Source organism: Rhincodon typus, chromosome 48 (assembly GCF_021869965.1).
Source record: "Rhincodon typus isolate 14 chromosome 48, sRhiTyp1.1, whole genome shotgun sequence".
Classification (NCBI taxonomy): domain Eukaryota; kingdom Metazoa; phylum Chordata; class Chondrichthyes; order Orectolobiformes; family Rhincodontidae; genus Rhincodon; species Rhincodon typus.
In genome coordinates, this window is record NC_063379.1 from 7988521 (window position 1) to 8003490 (window position 14970).

General features: G+C 42.7%; 1 long non-coding RNA gene across 1 annotated transcript in view; it reads right to left on the reverse strand.

Moving 5' to 3' along the window:
- LOC125488060 overlaps positions 1-11817 on the reverse strand; it is a 56843-nt gene extending 45026 nt beyond the window's left edge. The window contains exons 1-3 of the long non-coding RNA XR_007266204.1: positions 11400-11817; positions 9719-9885; positions 7763-7852 (exon numbers count right to left, since the gene is read on the reverse strand). This is a non-coding gene — a long non-coding RNA (uncharacterized LOC125488060). The remainder of the gene's footprint in view (positions 1-7762; positions 7853-9718; positions 9886-11399) is intronic.
- Positions 11818-14970: the final 3153 nt, after the last annotated feature.

A 14970-nucleotide genomic window follows, 5' to 3' on the forward strand; every position in this document is an offset into this window, starting at 1 on the left:
TAAGAGTTGAGACTCCAGCACTGATGGGTGGCACATGAATCTTGACATCCTGCAGCCTGAAAAAAAATCTATTCTTTCCTACACTCTGTTAGCCTGCCTATCTTCTAGCCCTGCCAATATGTTACCTACTATACCATGAGCTTTTATTTTCTGGAATAATCTTTGATGTATCACCATATCAAATGTTTTCTGGAAATTCAAGCACAATACATCGCACAGGTAGCTACTTTACAGAACTCCAATAAATTAGTTTAACGTGATTTCCCTCCCAAAAAAATGTTGCCTCAGGCTGATTACCTTGAACCTATCCCACTGTCTTGTTACAATGTCTTTAATGACCACTTCTAACATTTTCCCGATGGACGTTAAGCTACGTGTTTGTAGTTTCCGATCTTCTGCTTCTCTCCATTTCTGTACAAAAGAGTTACATTAGCTATTTTCCAATATAAAGAAACTTTGCCCAAATGTAATGAATTGGAAAATTAAACCAACACATTAACTATCTCACTAGCTACTAGGACCAGGACACTTATCAAGTCGCAGTCCCAACAATTTGCTCAGTACAGCTTCCCTGACAATTATAAATTTTCTTTACTTTCTCCCTCCCTTTCAATTCCTGATTTACAGCTGTTTCCAACATTCTACTTGTAAACTCTCTACTGAAGAGTGACAAAAATATTTATTCAATTCATCTGACATTTTTCATCTTCTATCACAAATTCCCCAGGCTGATTTCTACAGAAAAACAAACTTAAAGTCACCTTTTTAAAAAAAATCTGAAGAAAAACTTTACTGTTTTTAATATTTTTGATGAACTTTCTCTCATATTCTAATTTCCCTTCTTTATTAATCTTTTACTGGTTCTTTGCTGTTTATATTCTTTCCAATCGTCTGACCACTACTTATCTTTGCACAATTATGTCTTTTATTTGAGTTTGATACTAGCTTTGACCTTTTTTGGTTAAGTACGGTAGGTGACTCCATCCCTAGTATTCTTATTTGTTGGAAAGTATCTATCTTGCGCTTTCTGAAATATCCCCTTAAATATTTGCCACTGCATCTCTACTGACCCATCCCATATCTGACTTCCAGTCCACTTTTGCAAGCTCTGCTCTCTTACCCTCATATTTGTCCTTGTTTAAATGAAAAAAGTAGTCTTGGACCCATAGTTTTCTCCTCTGAACCAAATGCATATTATGGTGATTGCCACGGAGGGTGCTTTCACAGAGATCAGTAATTAAACTTATTCTGTTGTTCAAAATCAGGCTTAGTATAGCCTACTCTCTGGTTGGTGCCATAAAATGCTGATCTAAGAAACTACCCTGAAAACATTCAATGAGTTCCTCATCTAGACTACTTTTTCTTCTGATTTTTCCAGTCTTTATTGGAGGTTAAAATCTCCAGTGATAGTTGTTGCACCCTTTTGACCAGCTCCAATTATTTCTTCATTGATACCCTTCCCTACTATATGGTTAGTGTTAGGGGCCCTGTGCACAACTCCCAGAAGTGACCTCTTGCCTTTACAATTCCTTATCGCTACCCAATACTATTTCTATGTCCTTGTTTCCTGAATTTTAGGTAATCCCTCTCTATTGTGCTAATAGTGTCTTTAATTAACACTCTTTCGTTGCTGCCTGTCCTCCCTAAATGTAACATTCCCTTCAATATTCACATTCCAATCTGGGTCAGCCTACAGCCACGTCTTGGTTATGGCCACTAGATTGCAGTTATCTCAACTCCAAATGTGTACTACTAGTTCATCGTCTTTGTTTCAAATGTTACATGCATACCTTAAGTTTTGTCATTTTTTTAATTTTCATAACCTCTCATGTTATCTGCTGATTTGCTCTTAGGTCTGCATTCTCTGTCCCTTCCTGTCATTTGCTATGTATCATTTCCTACATTAATTTCTTTCTCTGTAGCATTTCCCCCATTCTTTGATCACCATAACCTCAAAAATTTAGACTTATGCTCCCAGTATCTCTCCAAAGCTGAGATAACAAGTTGTAGAGCTGGATGAACACAGCAAGCCAAGCAGCATCAGAGGAGCAGAAAGGCTGACATTTTGGGCCTAGACCCTTCTTCAGAAATGGGGGAGGGGAAGGGGGTTCTGAAATAAATAGGGAGGGAGGGGGAGGTGGATAGAAGATGGATAAAGGAGAAGATAGGTGGAGAGGAGACAGACAGGTCAAAGAGGCGGGGATGGAGCCAGTAAAGGTGAGTGTAGGTGGGGAGTTAGGGAAGAGATAGGTCAGTCCAGGGAGGATGGACAGGTCAAGGGCGCGGGATGAGGCTAGTAGGTAGGAGATGGGAGTGGGGCTTGAGGTGGGAGGAAGGACAGGTTAGGGAGGCAGGGACAAGCTGGGCTGGTTTTGGAATGCGGTTGGTGGAGGGGAGATTTTGAAGCTTGTGAAGTCCACATTGATACCATTGGGCTGCAGGGTTCCCAAGCGAAATATGAGGTACTGTTCCTGCAACTTCGGGTGGCATCGTTGTGGCACTGCAGGAGGCCCAGGATGGACATGTTGTCTGAGGAATGGGAGGGGGAGTTGAAATGGTTCGCGACTGGGAGGTGCAGTTGTTTAGTACGAACCGAGCGTAAATGTTCCGCAAAGCGGTCCCCAAGCCTCCGCTTGGTTTCCAAGATGTAGAGGAGGCCACAACGGGAACAGCGGATATAGTATACCACATTAGCTGCCTATGTTTGCAGATGATACACAATTGATTTCAATTATTTTAATCTCAAACTGATGATTTCCTGGAAAGCTTCAGACATTGAGTTAGAACCCTGATCAGACTGTACCTCATCTGACTGTCGTCATTTGGTAGTCCACAATGAGTACAAAAATATAGGAACTGGATTAGGTCATTCAGCCTGTTGAGTACAAAAATATAACTGCCCAGAGGATAATTATCATAGTAACTCGATTAAGTCATTCAGCCTCTTGAGTGTGTTGCACCATTCAAAGAGATCATGGCTGATCTGTACCCTAATGCCTTTGGCCCATATCACTTAATACCTTAGATAATTTTTTGTTAAACAATCTCACTAAAATTAACAACTGATCCAGCATCCACTGCAACCATTCACAGAAGAGAGTTCCAAACATCTACAATCCTTTTTGTGTAGAAGTGAACAGTCTGGTCATAATTCTCAGAGCACACTCCCTAGTTCTAGAATTCCCCACACAGTGGATGTAGTTTATCTTTATCTACCCTGTCTTTTCCTGTCAATATCTTGAAGACTTCCAACATGTCACCCTTAACCCTCTAAATTCTATGGAGTTAAGAGTCAATCACATTGCTGTGGATCTGGAGTCATATGTAGGCCAGACCAGACCAGCAATTTTCTTTCCGAAAGGACCTAGTGGACCAGGTGGGTTTTTATGACAATTAACAATAGTTTTATGGTCATCAGACTCCAGACTTTTTAAAAAATGGATTCCAGGAAACCCAGGTCCGCAGAAAATTAGTGGGTCTGGCAGCATCTGTGAAGAAAAAAAAGGGAAGGGTCACTGGACCCAAAAGGTTAACTCTGTTTTTTCCTTCACAGATGCTGCCAGACATGCCGAGTGTTTCCAGCAACTTCTGTTTTTGTTCCTGATTTACAGCATGCACAGTTCTTTTGGTTTTTATTCCACAGAAAATTATCTGGTTCTCGATTAACAGTCCAGCAATAATACCACAGGCCATTACCTCCCCAGGTCAGAATATGGCGTCAGAAATCCCTTTTAGCAACTTATGTGAAAGGAAGTATGCAGTCCCGGTCAAAATGCACATAAATGTTGGCATAAATCATCATCTGTAGTGGTGCGAGCTGTACATGCCAAGAATTCAATGTACATGGTGGGAGGGGAAAATTGATATCATTTAAATTTTGGCAAGAATCCAAAAGTTCCATGAGTAATGATTAGCTCCCACCTTGGGAAGGGCTACAAGCAGTTTTACTTTGAAATTAAAAAAAATTGACACAATATGCAGGCAGAATAGCCATCATTTAAGCCATCATTAAAGCCAAAGTCTTCGATAGAATTTAGCAAGCTTGTGGTACAGGGGCGGTGTCCTTGCCTTTTTAACATCAAAAATATGCTTTATTCATTAAAATCTTTGTATATATACATTGACACAAAAGCAGTTCAGTTCAGAACAGTACCAAATCAGGCAAACAAACAAACGCTGAATTTTAACTATCCTGAAAAAACCCAAAGACCTCTCTTGCCCAAAACTAATATTTACATTAATTTGAGGTGCTAAGAGAGTCCGATAACTGAATGGATCCCAATTACCTTCAGCAGAAAGACCTTAGACAGTGGTCTTTCCCCACTGTGCCTTAGCGGCAGCTGCCCCAAGCTTTAGTGCGTCCCTCAGCATGTAGTCCTGGGCCTGGCAATGTGCCAGTCTGCAATACTTGATCAGGGTCAACTGCTTATTCTAGAAGGCCCACAAGGTTCAGGCAGACCAAAGAGAGTCTTTCACAGAGCTGATGGTCCTTCAGGCGCGGCCAATGTTTGTCGCAGTGTGTCTCTCAGGGAACAGACCGTAGAGTACAGAGTTCTGTGTCACAGCGCCGCTCAGGACTTACCTTGACAAAAACCGCTGCATCTTTCTCCAGACTTCCTTTGCAAAGGTACATTTCAGAAGGAGATGTGTGACAATCTCAACCCTCCCTGCAGCCTCTTCAAGGGTAGCATTCGATAGTGCAGGCTGACCGGGCGTACATCCAGGATCTCACAGGTAGTGCCCTTCTCATCACCTGCCGAGCGATGTCTTGGTGCTTATTGGAAAGTTCTGGTGATGATGCATTCTACCGAATGACTTTGACAAAATGTTCAGCAGACCACGCAAAGGAGCCACCCTCTCCTTTTTCCTCAAGGTTTCGAGGATATTAAATGCTGACCACTTCCTGATGGACTTTTGGTCAAAGGTGTTTTTCATTGTAAATTTCTCTACAAATGACAGATGTTATAGAACGGTGCAATTATTTGCAGCGTTCTGCGGTAGCGAGGCCAGTCCCATCCTTTACAACACTAGGGTCATTTAGAACCCTAGTACCAAGTGACACTTGGTGTCCACGTACCGAGGGTCCACGCAAAGCTTGATGCAGCTGCACACAAAGGTTGCCATCAGCATGATGGCAACATTGGGTCCTCCAACCCCCGCACCCATCCAAAGCTTTGCACATGGAGACCCTGCAGACCTGGCCTATCTTAGGCTTCCAGATTAAATGGAAGATGGCTTCAGTGACTGAAACAGCACAGTTTTCTGGGATGGGCCAGGCCTGTACTACGTACAACAACAGAGTGCCTCACAGCTGATGACCAGGTTTTTATCCATAATGGAGGGGGAGCGGTGCTCCCAAAGGATTAATTAATGCTTCACTTTGAAGGTGCACTCCTCCCAAGATTTTGTGCACAGCCCAGACCCTCCGAGCCATATTCCCAGCATCTTCAGGTAATCTGTTGTGACGGTGAACAAAATGAAGGATCGGACGGCCCAGTTTCCAAAGAACATGGCCTCGCTCCGAGTTCAATTTACCTTGGCTCCTGAGGCCAGTTCGAACTGGGGTCAGATGCTCGCGAGTCTGCGTAGTGACAGCGGAGCCGAGCAGAAAATGGCAATGTCATCCATGTATGTTTGACCTGCAGGCCTCCACTGCCTGGAAGTCACCTCTCTCAGGCTCACATCCTTCCTGATGGACTCAGTAAAAGGCTCTATAGAACACCCAAACAAGGCAGGAGAGAGTGGGCTGCCCTGTCTGACTGCGGAGCTGATTGGGAAGCTTTCCGATTCCATCTGCCTCGAGGCAAGAGGACACAGTCTCAGGTCCCACCTGTTCCAGAGGTATGTCATAACATGTCTGAATGGTTTGATTAAAAACACAAGGCTGAGAGATTCTGGGAAATATGGTTTATTATAAAGTGAGGGAATTTTTAAGAATGGAAAGGACTGAGCAAGGTTTTGGCAAAGATCAGAAAATAATTGTACTGGGGGAAAGTATATTGGATTGGAAATCATGCAGAACAGATCAAGTATCACTTTGCATCAGCAATCTTATTTGGAAATTTTTACTCCATTCTTATGAGCCAAAGTCAGGCTTAAAAAAAAAGACCATGCTGCAGCTATCAAAAGGCTGAAATGGAGGAATAGCAACCTTTAATTGGATAACTGAAGTTGTTGGGCACTCAAACCAGCCTAGATGCCAGTTTTGAAGTTCCAGAGTTGACTACAACTATGAAATGTCCCAACATGAAAGATATTATTTGGACAAATAATTGAAAAAAACATTGAAATGGAGCATTTTTTTTTTTAAAAATTCCACCTGGAGCATGTATTCTGTTAAGGCAACACTTCGTATGCAAATCTCTGAGGGAATCCATTGCAGGAAACTTTGTTTTTTTTCTTGCGGAAAAAGGAAGTAAATGTTGCCCTTTTACTCGAGAATCTAAAACTAGCAGGAGAGTAGTAAAAAGTATCTTCGCAGCAAAGACTCTTATTCTCAGTGAGGAGATAGACATGGCATTTTTCTCAGTAAAGATACTGGAAGAAATTCTAAAAGGGATTCAGCAGCAACACTGAGTACAACATCGATAATAAGTCACCAGGGGAAAATGTGCCTTCAACAAAACGTGTGAAATAATAAAAAAAAACTGAGAATCAACATTGCAGCTTTAAAACAGCTTCTGGAGAATGGAAAGATCTCCAAATTTTAATTGGCAATAAAAAAGGAATATAATCAGTTGTCACTTTATATGTTTTGTTCTATTATTATAGATTGAGGTATTCAAAATGGAAAAGGGGAACCTGTGTTTATCTATTTTGATCTGAAGGAATACCCAAAACTTAATGAAACGAGGGAGTGGGTGTTCGATACAGTGAAAAGGTGCATTCTATGGAGTGTAGTGAACTGAAGTAACGCTCTTGCATAAACTGTGTTTGAAGACAGTTATCTTTTGGAGTATAAAAGTGGGCCATGGCCTCACAACACTCACTTTCTGCCCCAAATTTCACCACCCTCACTTCTTCTGGCATCTTTGCTCTCTGCCAACACTCTCCATCTCACTGCTTCTCTCCCACATTTGCTGCTGATAGACTCACACTGAGTCTGTCAGGAGATGTGGGAGAGAAGCAGCCTGCGATTAGATGAGCCATTTGTCACAGATTATATCCATTGCATCTATGGGGATGTCTTTACTCCCATTGTTTGTATTTTGTGAACTTTCAGAGAAAATGTGACCCCTCCTTTACATATTTTGAGTATTATCCCAAATACCAATATCTTCCATCCTCCCTTTCTTCTCAAAGGTGGTCCCATTTTATCCTAGACGCTCATGTCTCTAACATTGTGATACCATACACTGTAAAGGAACTGCTCAGGTCTGTAAAAAAGACTATCAATTCTGCTGGCTAAAGAATTTCTCATATAAAGAACTGCTCTCCTTATCTGCCAGCACATCTAAGCTCAATGTTCCACTCTAGTCCGGTGGCCTCTTGGTCCCTGCTCTTGCACTGCAGACCCTTTCTTGATCCACCTTACAGCCCTCAATACCAAGTATCTACTGGACAGTTCAAGTACTCCTTGAGCTTCCTCCACGAGCTTCCTCCACCTGTTACCTTCATGCAACTCAAGCCAGTCAGTCACTCACTTTACTATTTCTATATAGCCCATCTTGTTACTTATTCCTCGGAGAGCTACAGGTTCTTGCACAAGATCAGGCCGTTTATCAAGAAAGAAACAATGTTTTAAAGAATCCTGTGAACCTACCATTTTCATTTTTTTTGAAGCAACTAATTTCTTCCCACTTGAACTTTTAGCCATGACAGTTACAGTTGTTCCAGATTCCAGAAAGAAACACTGAAAATGAAAATGAGAACGTTGCCTTGTTAAGTACCAGCCCATTTTCTGTGATGCTGTGCTTCCTATCCATAATTCATTCTCTGTGCCTGTTAATGTATTAGCCCCAACTTCAAATTCTTAAGTATTATCTTTTGTATGGCATCTTGCAGAATCCCCTACATATAGAAAACCCAAGTATACAACATCCACAATTTCCTTTATCTCCCTGATTAGTCTTACACACACACACAAAAAAAGTTTATCAAACAAGATTTCCCTTTTGTTAAACCATGGTGACTTATTCTAATCAGACTATACTTTTCCAATTGCATTAAGACTTCCTTCATAATAAATTTCAGCATTTTTGTAATGACCGAAGTCAAGCCCTCTGTCCACAAGTTTCCTGTTCTCTCTCATCCTTATTTCTTGAGCTGCCCATGTTCCATTTGCTAACTTGAAATCTGCTGATACCGATCCAGATACGAGGAAATGTTGGAAAATCATGACCACTATTTCTGCATCTGTATCTTTTAGAACCCTAGAATGCAGGCTATCAAGTCCTGAGGATTATGACAGACTGAATGAGTAGTCTAGGACATCCAGCTTAACATTTTAGGAACATAGGTTCAAATCCCACTGTAGTGAAATTTGAATTCAATAGAAATCTGGAATTAAAAGTTGGGCTAATAGTGATTATGAATTGTCATTAAAATTCATATGGTTCACTCATGCCTTTTAGAGAAGGAAAACTGCCACCTATTCTGGCCTACATGTGAATCCAGACCTTCTTGAATATCGTTGATTCTTAACTACCCTTTAGAATGGCAAGAAAAGCTCAGTTCAACAGCAACAAATGTTGACTCAGCCAATAACATCCATATCCCAGAAATGAAAAAAAGTTCCTTAATTTTCTCCAGAACTTTGTCTCTAAGTATTAAAGTGTTCAGTTACTTCATTCTTATTAGTCTATTGACTTTTTCTGGTAGGGATCTTGGGTTTTCCAGTCTGAAGACAGAACATTATTTGTTCAATGTCTATCATTTCCTTATGTCCATAATTTACCCTATCTATGCCTCAAAAAGTAAGTGACATTTTCTGAGTGAGCTTTAGATTGATCTCTGCTCTGTTTTTGTCTTTAAGGGAATTTTTTTTTTTAAATGAACAATCATTTAAATGTTTCCTGTTTATTTATCATATTCTTAGTCTACTTACAATATCAGTTTTAGTCAGTTCTTCCATCATACCATTGGGATCACTTGCATGTCATTGATCTTATATAAATTTGAGATTCTTAGTTAAGAAAGAAGCATGCTGCCTTGCATTGATCACAGAGACAAACAACATAAGGCCACAATGAAATATCTCATTGACTCCAGTCATACAAACTGCAAGTGCTGATAATCATGAGACTGTATTCAACATTTACTATCCGACAAGACTCCACTACATCTGGTCAGAGGTAGTGCTAATCTCAGATGTTTGTCTCAGTATCATGTTAGTGAATTGAAAGGAAGTAACTTAGTTCAGTCTCCCACTTGATTTGTCAGAACCATTTTAATATTCAGAACTAAACAGTGACAGACTTCAGATGCACCACATAAAGAGTGTCTCATCAGTTGGTTCTACTCTGGCTGAAAATAGAGTCACCTTACTGATCAAATACTATGACACAAATCACACAGAAAAAAATCCCTTGTAACCGTGTTTTCTAATGGAAAGTGAAATCATTTGATTGCAGAACCTCATACTGGGTAATTGCTCTAACATTCAGCTTCTAATTGTTTCCTAAATACTTTGTAAATGTTTGTGTCTAAAGCTTCCTTGTATTGTTTATCCAGGTCGAAAGGACTAGTATTTTAACCACATTAAATAGAACTTTCATACCTTTCTCAATTGTTCATCTATGAAAGCTCTTTGAAGGATTCTATTGGGTTGGTACTCTCATAGTCCTGTAGTGATTAACCTGCTGCTATTATTCATTCAACGATCCCAGTTCCCTCCAGATGGATCCTTTTTCCCACCTCGTTGTTCACATTGGATGTGGATTATAACTGGAGAGAAAATATGAGAAAATAGTGTGAACTGGAATTACAATTTTGGCAAATCCCTAAAGTACCTGCCTGGAACTCCAGCAAATACACAATTTAAACAAAACTGCTATGCATTTTGGAAAGGCAAATTGGAGCAGGACTAATACACTTATTGGTAAGGTCCTGGGGAGATTTGCTACACAAAGAGACCTTGGAGTACAGGTTCATAGTTCCTTGAAAGTGGAGTTCTAGTAGGTAGCATAGTGAAAAGGGCATTTTGTATGCTTGCTTTTACTGATAAGTGCATTGAGTATAGGACTTTGGAGGTCATCTTGCACCTGTACAGTACGTTGGTTAGACCACATTTGGAATACTGTGTGCAATTCTGGTTTCGCTTCTATAGGAAGGACGTTGTGAAACTTGAAAGGGTTCAGAAAAGATTTACTGGGATGTTGCCAAGGATGGAGGGTTTGAGCTATCCAGGGAGACTAAATAGGCTGGGGCTACCTTTCCTGCAGCATTGGAGGCTAGGGGGTAACTTATAGGGGCTTGTAAAATCAAGTGGCGTGGATAGGTTAAATAGACAAGCGAGACCAAAACTATAGGGCAGAGGTTTAAGATGAGAGAGGAAGGATTTAAAAGGGACCCAAAGAGCAACTTTTTTTCCCCCACACAGAGTGGTGTGGGTATGGAATGAGCTGCCAGACGAAGTGGAGGAGGCTGGTACAATCACAACATTTAAAAGACATCTGGATGGGTATACGAATAGGAAGGGTTTAGAGGGATATGGGCCAAATGCTGGCAAATGGGACTAGGTTAATATAGGAAATCTGTTTGGCATGGATGAGTTGGACTGAAGGGTCTGTTTCGGTGCTGCACATCTCTATGACTCTCTGGCAACTCCCTTGCTCTCACAGTCTGGTCTCACTGGCTCCCACCTGCCATGGCCATAGTGATCACTGATCAGACACTGTGTCCAGTCAGAATTCACACAATAATTTCAGTCATAGAAGCCATTCATTCCATCAAGCCTGCCTCAGCTCTATTACCTAATCCAGCTTTATTATCTGGCAATCTCTTGCCTTTTACCCAAATGTTGGGATATCAAAAAAAAAACATGGGCCCCAATATTGACCCCCAGGAACTCCAATCCAAACCTTCCGCCAGCCAGAAAAATATCCATTGACTCATTACTTTCTCTTTCCTATCACTCAGTTTTGAATCTATTTTGCCACTATAACCTTCCTCACAAATCTGTTGTGTGGCACCTTTACGGTGAACAGTAAAGGACTTAAGGGTTATGGTGAGTGGGCGGGTAAGTGGAGCCGAGTCTCAAAAAGATCAGCCATGATCTTATTAAATGGCGGGGCAGGCTCGAAGGGCCGGATGGCCTACTCCTGGTCCTAGTTCTTATGTTCTGGAAATCCATGTCCATCAGTAACATTGCCCTTATCGACTCTCTCCATTAACTTATCAAAAAACTTTAGCAAGTTAATAATGCAAAATTCCCCCTTGATTCTTCCTAATCAACCCACCTTTTTCCATGTGACTACAACTTTATTCCAAATAATTGTTGCCAGAAGCTTCCCCACCACCAGAGTTAAACTGATGAGGCTGTAAATCCTTTTTGGAACAAGTCCGTAACGTTGTCAATCCTAGAGTCTCCGGGCACCACCTCCGAGTCCAGGGGAGACTGTAATATTATGGCCAGTTCCCCCACAATTTCTCCTCTCACTTCACTCAAAATCCTTTGCATCCCATCCTGGTGTCCTGTTAACCCCGAGTGCCAACATCATTTGGACGGGAACATAGATAGGAAAGGCTTCCTCCTCAGTATATCTGCACATTAACAGTTTACTGATGAATGTTGAAGCTGTTTTCTCACCGGAAAGATTTAAAATTAAACTAATTTCTCTCCGGCGCGACACTGCCCGCGAGCTCGCGCAGTATCGGTTAAATGACCGCACCTCGAGACTGCGCGTGAGCCCTCAGGGCGGGCTTTAGCTCACTACCCCGCTTCTATTGGTCAAAGCGTCTGTCAATCCTGTGATTTCGGCCAATAGGATGTGAGATCCAGCCCAGGGAACGCCGTCTGAAGGTTAATATGGACGAAAAGACAAATCATTGGAGAAACTGGAGAAAAGGTACAGAGTTGGAGGAACGCAGCAGGCTAAGCAGCATCAGAGGAGCGGGAAAGCTGATGTTTCGGGCCTCGGGCCTAGACCCTTCAGAAATGGGGGAGGAGAAGGGGATTCTGAAATAAATAGGGAGAGAGATAGGTCAAGGGGGCAGGATGAGGCTAGTAATAGGAGATGGGAGTGGGGCTTGAGGTGGGAGGAAGGACAGGTTAGGGAGGCGGGGACAAGCTGGACTGATTTTGGGATGCGGTAGGGGGAGGGGAGATTTTGAAACTTGTGAAGTCCACATTGATACCATTGGGCTGCAGGGTTCCCAAACGAAATATGAGGTGCTGTTCCTGCAACCTTCGGATGACATCGTTGTGGCACTGCAGGAGGCCCAGGATGGACATGTCATCTAAGGAGTGGGAGGGGGAGTTTCTAGGCCCAAAACGTCAGCTTTCCTGCTCCTCTGATAATGCTTGGCCTGCTGTGTTCATCCAGCTCTACACCTTGTTATCTCAGATTCTCCAGCATCTGCAGTTCCTACTATCTCCTGTACCTTGAAGTGGGCAGTAGAGTGCTGATGCTGACTGGCTGATGTGGACGAGAGATCTGTATCAGTGCAGTCAGTGCTTCTTGAAATTAGATTTCAGCAAGACACCCTCCGTGTTCAAGGGAAGGCAAGTAAAGATCTCGCTGGCTAATTTTGGCCAATCTGCCACTTAAAACTGTTGTCATATTTTCCTTGCATTTTGGATGGTTGGAAATTGGGGGTGAGTGGGAATGACTACTATCCTGTGTTCTCTTTGTGTGAAGTTGTTCATAGCTAGACACTGTGCTGTTTGAGGATGGCCACGTTGGGCAGTTCAGTATGTTCAGCTCCTTCTGGTTGGATGAAATTTTTCATTTTGTCCGATCACTGTGTCAAGGTGAGGTCATTTATTGAAGGTCACTTTTAGATGCTGAGTAACCCCAGGCTGTTTTGTGGCTATTAAGTAATGGAAAGTATGTTGGGTGTGGGAGTGAGGTAGTATTGAAGAAACTTGTTTTTGCCAGCTAGCACATGGAAGTTTATAAATATTTAGAATCATTGAATCCCTAGAGTGTGGAAACAGGCCCTTCAGCCCAACGAGTCCACACTGACCCTTAGAGCATCTCACCCAGACCCATCCCCCTTGAACCCATCTTATCTAACACACCCCTGAGACACTACGGGCAATTTGGCATGGCCAATCCACCTAGTTTGCACACCTTTGGACTGTGGGAGGAAACTGGCGCACTGGGAGGAAACCCACGCAGACACGGGGAGAATGTGCAAACTCCACACAGACAGTCACCCAAGGGTGGAATTGAACCCAGGACGCTGGCACTGTGAGGCAACAGTACTAACCACTGAACCACGATGCTGCCCCATTTGCAGTAACAATAACACCAAGCTGAACTTTCCCACAGTGCATTGTAAATGTTAGGCCTGCTGCATCAATACTGCCGGCTGGGATATATCTGGCGTAGCATGTTTTACATCGGGGAGTCATGTAGTCGATCAGACTCTTTGATGCAATAACTGCCTGTTTCTTCAATTCCAAAATGGTTCACTTGAAGGAAAGTACAGGCGATGGAGTGTTGGGTAGCAAGGTATTAAACAAATTTCATTTGGTATCCAGTAAGACTCTTAAGATTCAAGAACACACATTACTGCCATAATGCCAGAGGTTAGTACAATACAGAAGACTGAGCATTCTGGGGCACTAGCAGTCTGTGCTGGGCTGTCTTGGAGTCTTTTATTCATCTCTTGAATTTTAGTCTTTATTTCTCAGAGCATCCGACTCCTTGATGTCCGATGCTGTCTGAAGGCTGCTCCACTGCTGTGCATGATGTATACATGGACAGTAAGAGTTCCTGATGTGTGATATCAGTGCACAATTTAACATTTCCAAACTAACTCTGTGATGTAATTCCTCAACTGAGAGAAAAAATAAATATTTTGTCTGTAGCTCACAGGCACATTGCATTATCCAGTGATTGAGTGGGATGTTGTATACTGTTGATCCAGATCTCCAGGAATCGCTCTGAGTGAAGGGATTACTGATCAAGGATTTTTTTTGCATAATGATCACAAACCTCAGGCTGGACCCTTTGATTGCTGTGGCCTCATGTTGCTGGGAGGATGTGTCATTGTAGAATTGTACTGACTGCTCAAATAGGAGCTTCTGACCCCAGTTTTCTGGCTTTTCTGTGGGTATCTGCAAATACAGCATTGTAGTAAAGGACAGAACCCTTAGGAACATTAACATTCAGACTGATCTGGGCGTGCAGGTCCACAATTCGCTGAAAGTGGCAACACAGGTAGCCAAGGTGATCAAGAAGGCATATGGCATGCTTGCCTTTACCGTCCGGGGTGTGGAGTACAAGAGTTGGCTGTACATGTTGCAGCTATATAAAAGCTGATGTTTTGGGTTGAGACCCTTCTTCAGAAATGGGGAGAGGGAGGGGAGCTCAGAAATACAAAGAAAGAGGAGCGGTGGAGTGGAAAAAGTAGTTGGGATGGTGATAGGTGAGTGGTGGGGCTTGGTCAGTGAGGTGGGAGTGATGGATAGGTGCGAGAGAAGATGGACAGGTCGTGTCAGGTCTAGGAGGAAACTGGAGGAGCAGCACCTCATGTACCCCCTCAGGAGCGCAATGGCCTGAACATGGACTTTACCAGTTTCAAAATCTCCCCACCCCTGGCCTCATCCCATGATCAACCCTCCCTCTCATCCCCGCCCCCTTGACCTGACACAACCTGTCCGTCTTCTCTCCTACCTATCTGCTCCTGCCGCCTCACTAACCAATCCCCACCACTGCCTACTTGCACTCACCTATCACCAGCCCACCTACCTTCCCCAGCCCCACACCTCCTCTCTGTATTTATTTCTGAGCTCCCCTCCCCCTCCCCATTTCTGAAGAAGGGTCCCAAAACATCAGCTTTCCTGCTCCTCTGATGCTG